We start from the raw sequence: 10,944 nt of genomic DNA on the forward strand, positions 1-10,944 counted from the left end.
GTTTAAAAAAAAATAATTCTAGAACAAAAGCTCTGATCTACCAGGTTCCAGTTAAAACTCCAGAAAATCTAAATGGTAAATTTATAAAACATACAATAAACTGACTTGGTATGTTTAATTTTATGTCATAAAAAATAACAGAAATAGTCTATTTTTTCTGAAGAAAAATGTAACATGGATAATGCTTTCTGTATATCATCAGAGTGAAGTACCTCATCTGAAACCGGAGCAAGTTCAGACATTTAACTTGTCCAGACATTCAGTTTATTCAGAGCTTAATTCTCTTACTAACTGCTCACAAACCGAAGGCTGGAGATTGGTTTTCCATGGCATGAGCCGATATGTAGACTATTACAAGGAACTGTAAATGTCAAAAGAGATAATTATGAAAGATGTCATGTACCTAAAAGGTGGATGCTTTTCTAAAAGAAATCCCAATTTTTATGGGTTATCTTTATATTGTGGTTTTATCTAAAGATCTGAGGTAGAGGGGAGAATGCTGATGTATTAGACACTAGCAAGCAAAGAAGTTGGCCCTGCCCTATAAATTAAAGTGATTTTTATGGGGCAGAAATACACAGGCTATACAAGCCCATGTATACTCTGATAACATATGATTCATGGCTCTTGTATTACAAAATTAAAACCAGTTTGATATTGTGTTTAAGTAGAACTACACTATGCATAAGTATCAAATAAAAAAAACGTGCCATAACAAAGAAACATCAAGGAAAGACACCTGATTAAAAGGAGAACTGAGAACCTAATGTTAATAAAAGCAGCTGAGCAGCATATTGTTGCTCGCATGTGTTTGCCTTGACACTACACAGGCCACTGAGTTTCCAAAAGGGTGTGTTTTGGTTTGATGCAAATGTGCATCTTGTTACCAAGCATTTGCTGCAGGCACAGTTTTTTCAAGCAGTTCTGGCATTTTCTTTTGCGTGTTAGCAAACAGGGTATTTTATTCTTGTGGTAGAAGATATGGAATAATCTGCCCATACAAGTGAGTAATAGTAAATGCTGCATTTATACATTTTTACCCACTGTTTTCTTGTTTTAGTTTGCTATTGCTAGCTCTTTGGTCTGGATCACTAAAAGCCCAGGTGCACTGTAGCTTCTGTGAGTTCTGCTGCCAGGCTCTGCCTGCGCTCATAGTCCTAACATGTCTACGAAAGTCTTCTGGTACACGTGGAGAACTTCACGTAGGCAGTTGTGGAAAGTGTGGAAGTGATAACAGAATTTATACCCAACACATGATTTTCCCTTCACATACCATAGCTGTTGCTCTTCTCAAAGAATATAATTACTTTCTCCATTGCTTGTTACTCTTAATATGTACCAAGGGATCAGCAAAGTAGGACAGAATTGGACAACTGTTAAACCGAAGTTCCTTCTCTTATTTCTTAAACATGACAAAAATCACTCTAAGAGGTTTTTTTCCCCTCGATTGAGAAAGAAAAATTAATCATAAAACCTAGAAACCTTTTTTACACCTGTGCTAGTGCTTCAGAGTTGTGGAGAAACTAGGTAATTCATCCCCTTTGCTCTGCAAGGAAGGAAATGGGTGGTATTTATGTGGTACATGCAGCAAAATTGAAATGCAGGTAGAATGTGTTCCCATTTCTCAATCCAGGAATGTCAAAAACTCAGGTGTCCTGACAGACAGCCAGACAAGCCTATCCCACTGGAGATGTGCGTGGGCTCTGGCTGTATTTTGGTGAGGACCAAAGGAGAAAATCCCATAAATGAAGTCCTGCCCTGACGCTCCACTGCTGTCCCTGTGCTGAAGCCCACCATCCCCTCTACTATGTATTGGACCACTGAGCCTCCAAGCAGGACCTGGGACTTGTTAACCCTGGAAAGGATCATCCTTTGGGATCTACACTTTAATCTTTCTAAAGACCTGAAGTTTCTGAAAGAAGTCTTCCCATTGTGCACTGAGTGTATCCAGAAGAAAGCTGCTTGTTGGAGACAGGAGGCAGGAGGTATGCAGAGTATTAGTTCCATCACTGCACAAAGCACCTTGTGCATGTGCTTTGCCCTTTTGTGCAATCTCTCTACATCCAACATAGTAAGGTATGTGTCTTTTCTTCTGTTAGCAGATTATAGTTGCTTTCCCCTTTCTGCATCCTGGTCTCTGTGGGCCTAAAAGGCTCCCTTAGAAATGGAGAATATTTTTTTCCACATCCTGGCTTATTAGGAGAGCATAGTGATGAGACCTTTATAATTACCACATCAGGTGGTAACAGAATCACAGCAAATACCACAGTATCAGACAGGGAACGACTGCTTGTAGTGTATGGAGGATGCATGCTAGCATCGTAGCAGGCAGGACAGAGCAGTGGGATTGTATGCAAGCAGACTGAAATTTAGGAAAAAAATCTATTTAGTAGATACAAGATTGCATGATGTTAGATGCTCAGCTTAAAGGCTATCAAAATCAATGACTCCTTCTGCTCGGTACATCTAGTTCTTCCAGGTTAGTCCCTTGGAGGTGCTGAAATTCTTTGTATTTTCCATTGTAACTTGTATCAGTAGACTGAAATTATAGAAGTCTTTGTTTCTGGAGCAATATGCCATGAAGAGCTTTTTTTCCTTTCTTACCACACATGATACCCTTGCCAAGAGTGATGGGTCTTCTGCCTCTAAAATCCTATAGCCTAAGTCAGAATATAATGTTAATGAAGAAAATTGTCTGTTTCATTGAAAACACACTATAGCTGAGGCTAAGAGACAGTGATGAGCATTTACTGAATGCAAATGTATGACTTTTAAGTAATACAGAAATATTAGTGTCAATACTCAGTGGTATTAAACTACATGAAAATTTTCCCCCATACTGCTGTTCTGCCTTCAAGGTTATTTCTTTTTTTATTGTGTATAGTTTTCCTTCGTCTTTCATCAGTCTGTTTCCCAGGAATCACTCTTGACTGGACTATGGGGGAGCAGGCATGTTGCAGCAACACCTAAAGAGAAAAAAAAAATATTTGGAAGCATATGACTTGAGGCATTGTTTGAACTCAGCTTGTGCCACACCAAAATTACACATTTCAGCTTTATAACAAGAGATATACTAAGCAACAACTGAAGCTCAACAAGACATTTACAATTCAAATTTTTTTCCTATCCAGCTTGCTTGTCTCTGAAAGTTAGGCTTAAATTCACAAAGGGGATTATTCAGAAGCAAAATAATATGTTGTTTTTATTAAAAAAAAAAAGGTAATGCATATTCAGATAGGCAGCTATTGCGCATTATTTGGAAGAAAAAGTGATGGTAGTAGTGAGTGCAGTGACCTGTGTTTCAAATAAAATCAATTTATTTCAATTGTCAGGTATCAGAGCAGCACAAAAGGCATTATGCTTTATCTCTATTCCCTTGTCCCTGGACTAGCCCTAGATGTGCTAAGATGGTACTTCTGAGGATCATCATAGCAACTTTTTACCGCACCTCAAGGAAATGGCTTCCACTGCAAACATCTTTAGAGCTACTTTATGCTCCTTCACAGCACAAGTTGTCAGCAGTACAGTGAAAATCTAGGCCCTTTTTGAAAGAAGCCTGCACTGAGCTGTTGTGTCCCCAAAACACCCTATTGTTCCCAGTAATAGTTGCTCTATATGTTACGGTTTTTTGTGCCTTGTATAGGCACATTTAAGAAGTCATTTAGGCAGCTATCTTGAGAGCTAGCTATCTCAACACCTGTTAAAATCTAGCCTTAAAAGGTTCTTGAAATGCATTAGTGCTGCAGAACTCTTAGTGCAGCTCCATCAATAAAAATTGCATTTGCAAGAGTCTTCCTATGAATAAAATGCTGTTAGGCTGGGTTAAAAAGTAGTCTAGGTGGCTGGACTGGCCCTGTGGTGAATACCTGTGGTCAGTGCAGAAGTGTTAAGACAAAACAGGAGTCCTAACAATATGCAGCTGGAAATGAAAAGTGGGAAAGGAAACAAAAGCAGAAGTAGTCACTATTACCTTTTAAAAACTGTTTGAGACGAGAACATCACTGAAGGAATATCTGCATAAATGTAACAGCAAATGTGGCTTTTGTTGTTGATGCCCCTTATCTAAGGATTCAGTTCCTACAGAATTTCCCTCTTCCAAGCTTCTTCACGGACGCTATGAAGACAGCGGGACGGCACCGTCTGTCACACAGCAAAAGCAGGTGCAGTCGCAGGCCCAGCACGCCAACCCCCTGCAATCCCCCGTTAAGAGAACGGCTGTCGCAGCACGAACAGACCGCTCCAGAAGTAACGCAGCCACCGTGCCGCGGGAAAGGGATGGGCTTTTGAGAACATGGGCAAAGTCTTTCCTTTTTTTGGAGGTCCACCTAGCAGAGCAGAGGATTTCTTTTGACCGTTGCTGTGGGTGTGAAAGGCCTAATAGTGGAGCAACTGTAGCAGAGGGCTTTGTGGGTTACAGTGGTGCGGATACTTTCTCTTAAGCTCTTGAAAAGCTTTATACTGAAGGCTGGCAGCACACAGAGGAGGTATCAGTCTGGTACTACTGTAATTCATGGCTTGGAAGCACTGGTACTACAGGATAAGCATGCTTTGAGTGGAAATTATGGTAATTAGTTACCATTATCAATTAATTTATTGTCACAATGTAGTTTGGCAGCACTAATATTCTGCGATAGTCCAAAACATGAGACAAAATGTCTAACTACCAGTTTGCTGTCTGAAACTCAGCTCTGTTATGTATTTCCCTCCCTATGTTAACAAATGCACACCAAGAACATTTGCCGTGATGTTGCCTCTGATGACTACATTACTGATTTAGGCATTAGTAAACACTCTATGCTCTGTGTTATTTTATGCATCCATTTATTTAAACCACTTTGGAAAACTGATAGTTCTTATCGCTTTGATGTTTATATCTTTTTATTTCCTGAAATCTAAATGGTAATATTAGAGAGACTTTTCAGATTGACCATCAAACAAAAGAGCAAATCCAGCTCTGTGTACATAGTAAAGATCAATACCTCATGTCAGGTTTTTAATACGATCTCTAATTCAGCTTTGTTACCAACAGCAAAATTGCAACTAGTTTGCACACTGGATCATGCTATCCCCTGTCTGTTACTATCCTGCATCACTGGCGTTTTTTTCCACTTGAGCTAGTCGGAGCCTAGAGAGTTTTTTTTCTCTCATCCTAGAGTAGGTGTCTTCACCTGATCCAATAAATCACTGTAGACGTGTTTGGCTGTTTGGCCTAGATCTCCATTGATTGTAATAGAAGCTCAGACAACTTGCTCACATGTAGCTAGTTACCTTTCATGCAAAAGTTGTCACAAGATTTGAGCCCATGAAATAGTGTATACAAACTCCATTCAGCCAGTTCAGATTTAAATATGACAAGAGTAAAATGAAGTGATGTGTTCTCACTGAGGGTGGGTGCAAAGATGAATTGAATTAGTTAAAAACATTGAAGTGTTGAACTGCAGAAAACTCTATGAAAATGATCTTTAAAGAAAAAGAGGAACCTAGCAACCGTTTCTGCAAATTCTACAAATGGAAATGTCTTCTCACTACCTAAACTAAAATTAGCTGAAGATGAAATTCTGCTCCTCTGGCTGATGAATATAAACCTACATTTTCCCTAGGATATTCCTTCATTTTATGCTATGCACATGTAAAGATATGTGTCCACACTTGCTGTCAGTAGTTCCACTGATAGGCAGTTTTCCTATCATGTAGCTAGTTAACTTAGAAAAATGTGCAATGCAGGCCTAAGCCCTGGGTTTTCTAAAATGTCTTGAATGATTAGACACAGGTAGGGATTGTGGAGGGATAACAAGCCCAGATCACAATTACCATAAGTTTTTTTCAAGCCAAATATGCTAGAAGAACTCATTACTTTAACACCTTTGTGCCTTTCTTTGGTATAAATGCAAATAGGTTCTTAAGAGAACTAGAAATCTGAGGAGCAGCCCATACCCAGGGCGTGCACCCTGCTGTATGTCTCTTTGCAGTAGGAAAGGCAAAAGGATTCAGGAAAGTGAGTTAAATTATAACAATGAGATAAATAAAGTTAAGAGTTATATGGTGGGAGTCTGTAACCATGGTGATGAAACCACGTAAGTGCATCAGAGTCCAGGGGGACTGGACTGATAGTGCTTAACATCCAGAAAGCCACTTCAACCTCCCAGGTGAGGATAAAAAAAAAAAAAAACAGTTTATGAAGAATAGAGAATTTTTCACAAAAGAATTTTTACTGAGAAATACTCAGCTGATTGAAATATACTTAATATGATGTGCATAAGTGCATCATCTGAAATCCAACACAAGAGGCATGATTTTGGCAAAAGCAAAACAACAGATGCTTCTGACAACCAAGCTGTATAACAGATTTCTCTTTTTGCTACCTAGGTCAGCTGTTTCTCACTGAAATTAAAGTTTAACTGAAATGTTGAAGCACCAGCTTAGTATCAAAGGGATAAGAAAAAAATATATACAGTTGAGATATGATCTTGTTTTCCTTTACATTGATGTTTCCACTGAATTCAGCATTTGTAAGTTACATCTAACTATAAACTTGTGGATGAGATTTTTTGGGGGTTTTTGTATTTTTACCTTTATCATAGTAACTATAAGTAATAGTTGCTAAATCAGAACTAAATAATTTTCCATTCGTATGTATATTTGGATGGAGTTTCTAAGGACACAACGTTATTTAGTCTGTATTCAACTCAGCAAAACAAAATGCAACAGTTTAGCAAGAAATAAAGGGAGGAGGAAGGAAGACTAATTTGGAAAAAGATTATTTCTTCTGATGCCTCAGAAATATACTTTGCAATATATAAGGGTTAATATCCCTCTGCAATATCCACATGCCTGTGTGAATTTGTGAAGGAGAAAGAAGCTGGGGAATGTGGAAGATTTTCCCTGCAGATTGGATACATGGGTAGGCTTCCAGTCCGAGGGGAGGGGGAGATTGGGAAGAAATCTAGCCTTTTTAGGTTTTGCTTATTAGGATTTTGCTAATGGGGAGTTTCTTTGAGAATGTATTCTTCTGTTACTATGGTTTGAATTGCAGATTTGTCCCAAGGCTTTATGCTTTCTCACGCCAGGTAACACATGCTTTTTCAGTCCCCCTTTATTCCTGGAACTGAGAAGTGCAGAGGCAGTGCTGTAGCCATAACAAGCTTCTTAAAGTCAATGGTGACCTCTGAAAGTTTGTATGTAATGCGAAATAAAGACCTGCATAAATAAGGTGACAGGCAAACAGATAAGTGATAAACAACGGAACACAAAAATGTAAGCATAATGTCAAGGATGCACATGTGTTGTAGTTAATCTTTTAAAAATATTGCTTAGGAAACAAGATGAAGCTTTGCATCAGCGTGATGTTCAAGTACATCTTTGCTGTCCTGCCACTGCTTCCTGCTGCAGAGGTGCTCCATGTGACCGGTAGCACTACATTTGTTTTTAGAAACACGCTGATGGCTGGTTATTGAACTGTCATCTGGCACCTCTGCCACTCAGGGGTGTGGGACCAGCCTTGGTCTTTCACCAGGAAGGAGTTCTTGTCCTTGCACTGCTGTATCTCCAGCTCCAGACAGCCCTGCCTTAGGTTTAAGTTTCCTTTTCCTTGAAGAACGCTGTTTACTTTCTAGCCCAGTTGTCTAAGAAGGCATGCACACGTGCATGCATGTATCTGTCTCCGTTTATCCCCATTTTTAACTTTTAAACCCCATGAACAATTTCAGAGAAATTTGACAACAGGAAAAAGCTCTCAGCTGGATAAGAATCTCTACAGCCACCCGAGGAGGCTACAGAGACATTATCCCTATTTCTCATGTGCAATGTACTAATAAGCAGGGCTGCTGTGGCAGCTCAACTACAAAAGCTTTTAAATGACCACAGGAAGTTTGTATTCATTTCAGTTGTATAATAAAGAAATAGGACCTGTAGCTGGTTAAGAACTTTGAAGACTGACAGAAGGAAAGGGAGTGTGAATTATTTGAACACAGAAGGCGTTTGGTATACATCCTAAAGCCCTACCACTTGGACTTTTCTGAACTGGAACATGTTTTGATTCAGATGTTTAGACATTGGCTAATAAGAGTGTTTAAATAAGGCTGGACTGTGAGGTTGGACTGTTTTGACACCAAGGCTATTTAAAAACTATTTTTTAGGTCACTGTGATGTTAATGGTATTGTAAATGTGGAACTACTAGGCATGCAAGTGAATTGCTTTTGGTCAGTGAAATACCTTATGTATATTGTGGTGAATCCATAAAGAAGTATGTAGATTTGATGATCTGAGTTATAAGAAGTGTGTTTGAGGAATAGCCATAGATCTCCATAAAATAATACTTTCGCCCTTTGTGATTAATTTTGTCCCGCCAAGCCAAGAAAGCTGTGACCCAGAAATGGATAACAAAGTGCTGCCAAGTTTTTGCTTTGGAAGGTGTTTCTTTTGAGTGGCTGCAATGGTATAAATAGGAAATAATTTTGCCTCTTAATTTCTGCTGAAGTAAACCTTTGGCTTTTTCTAATAATTTTAATATATCTCATCAGACTTGAACCTAACAATGCTAATTGAATCTTGTCTAATCTAACACAGCAGCTTGTCCTGTCATGAGTAAAATGTCAATTAGAAATCACAGTTAATCACTCGAAAAAATTATTGAGAAAATAAGTCTTGCTCATTTACTGTTTACAGAACTGCGTGGTTTGTTGTATGCTTAACATTGGGGAGTGTTCCCAGTCTAGGCAAATAAAAATACATACAGTATCAATATTTATGCATTATTAAATCAGCAACTGCAGAAGATGTAAGTCTGAAGGGCTATGTGGTAGCTTTCATATGAAGTACCTTCAGTAATATGCCACTTAAAATTAGTATAAACCATTTATAATGCACAATTTCTGAAGTTTATTGCGGGCTTGAACATTACAGTGCACTTACTACAATGGACCTGACAGCTGTAAACTGTTGTAATGTGAATCATCTGCACATCAGTAATGACCATTATCAATTAGGTATAAACAATTATTTCCAGCATTTTACAAAGAGCAATTTTAAATTGCCTTTTAAAAAAGCTTCAGTAAAGACCAGTTTTCTCCTTCAGGTAAATAATCTTTTATTTTCAGGTACAATCTGACCTATTAATGAACCTTATTTAAACTATAGCCACAAACACCAATACAAATAGCTTTTTTTATTCCTAACACAAATATAGCTTTATAAATCAAAGCTACCATGCATTTCTGATTATTCTTAAGATAAAACATTATTCAAATATATTCATTGCTTAATTTCTGCCACCCACTCTGTCATACACTAGGTTTTCATCACTCTATGTAGTAAGTCTAGACTACTTCCTGGGCGAGACAGCTCCCACAGGCAAGGCAAACCTTGTGAGAAGGTAAATCTTTCCCTTCCATTAACAGCTTTTGTCACTAATAATGAGACTGTACACACACTTAAAAAAAAAAAAAAAGGTCCAAAGGTCCTGTGCATAATAATTTAATGTGTGGCCTTGACTTGCAGAAGACTGCCTGCCCATGAGAAGGAAGATGTGTGTGGGCAGGGAGAGTTAACTCTCTGAGGGATGGAGCCAGCTGAAGCTCTTGCAGCGGAAACAGAAGTGTAACAGGCAGTGAGGGGGTCACACTTCAGGCTAGTGTCTTATCAGGTGTGTCCATATATCTCCAGGATGGGTTTTAGTGTAGAGGGGCCGAGATGAGAAGTCTCTTACAGCTCTAAGATACAATTTTGGTTTTTTTGGAGGAAAGAAAAGATGATGACACTCTCACAATACCTGTTTCTGGTTTGTGTAGGAAGGAAGAAATGCAGCAAGGAAAATCCTCTCACAAATTGATTGACACTTTAGCGTCTGAATCCATGTATAGTTCATGTATGATCACCTAGAAAATAATCAAAGGGAATCAAAACACAAAAACACAAATCTTTTATATGTCTTAAGGAAATACTGGGTTTATTTCAGAGTTTCTCTCCAGATGAGGCACTAGGCATGCTGAATGTTGTTAAATGCTGTTAAATGCTAAGAAAAACAGATAATTACTAAAGGAAAAAGGGAAATATACCAATGGGGTCTCAAAGTTCTTGTCTGTATGCCTTTTTGCCTTAAAAAAAATAGCTAAGGATGATTGCATGCCAAAATAAAAAAAATCAAACATCTTAAGCTCAACGCTTAAGGAGGCGTGTTGTTATAGTGAAGCAGGACTAGAAAAGATCTCAAGAGACCATTACACAGCCTCTGCCCCAAGACAGGATTAACAAAGTCAATATAACTTCTGACAGATGTTTAGTAATGTCATCTGAAAGACTTTTACTGAGAGAGATGTCATAACCTCCCTAGGCAATCTACCCCATGCTTGATTTTCCATATTCTTAGGAAGTTGTTCTGAAGTCTTGCCTTGGTCTTTCTTACAGTTAAGCCCATTACCTCTTGTCCTGCCAGTCTTGGCCATGAAGAACAGATTACAGTCACACCCAACTATCCGTCACGGACACATTCCTGAAACGAGCAGGATAGCAAAAGCAATTTTTCCCATAAGAATTAATGTAATGGGGGAAAATGTATATGGGGACTAAAGAGCTACACATGGCTTAAATTCACAGGGAGCAGGAGCAGGATCACTGGGAGGAGAGTCTGGCTTTTCAGCATGGATCACTGTTCTGAAAGATATCAGCTGTGCCATCTATGAGACTGAATGTCCAAGAAAACTCTTGCAGTGTAAGCATTCTTGATGTCTCTTTCTGGACAGTTGCATCTTTGTCATCTTCCATAGATAAATCGAGGTCAATCAACTCAATTATAGGTGAAGGACAGAAAAATGGGATAATGATGGTGGTTAGTGGAGCACAGTATTAAATGGTCAGCAGCAGAACTCCCAAGTGGTGGACAGAGAGGTGGAGAACAGTGAGGTGCCACTGTATCCCCTAGTGTCTGGTGAACCCTTTTTAACCTACCG

Source organism: Cariama cristata, unplaced genomic scaffold, assembly GCF_000690535.1.
Source record: "Cariama cristata isolate BGI_N322 unplaced genomic scaffold, ASM69053v1 scaffold40866, whole genome shotgun sequence".
NCBI classification, from domain to species: domain Eukaryota; kingdom Metazoa; phylum Chordata; class Aves; order Cariamiformes; family Cariamidae; genus Cariama; species Cariama cristata.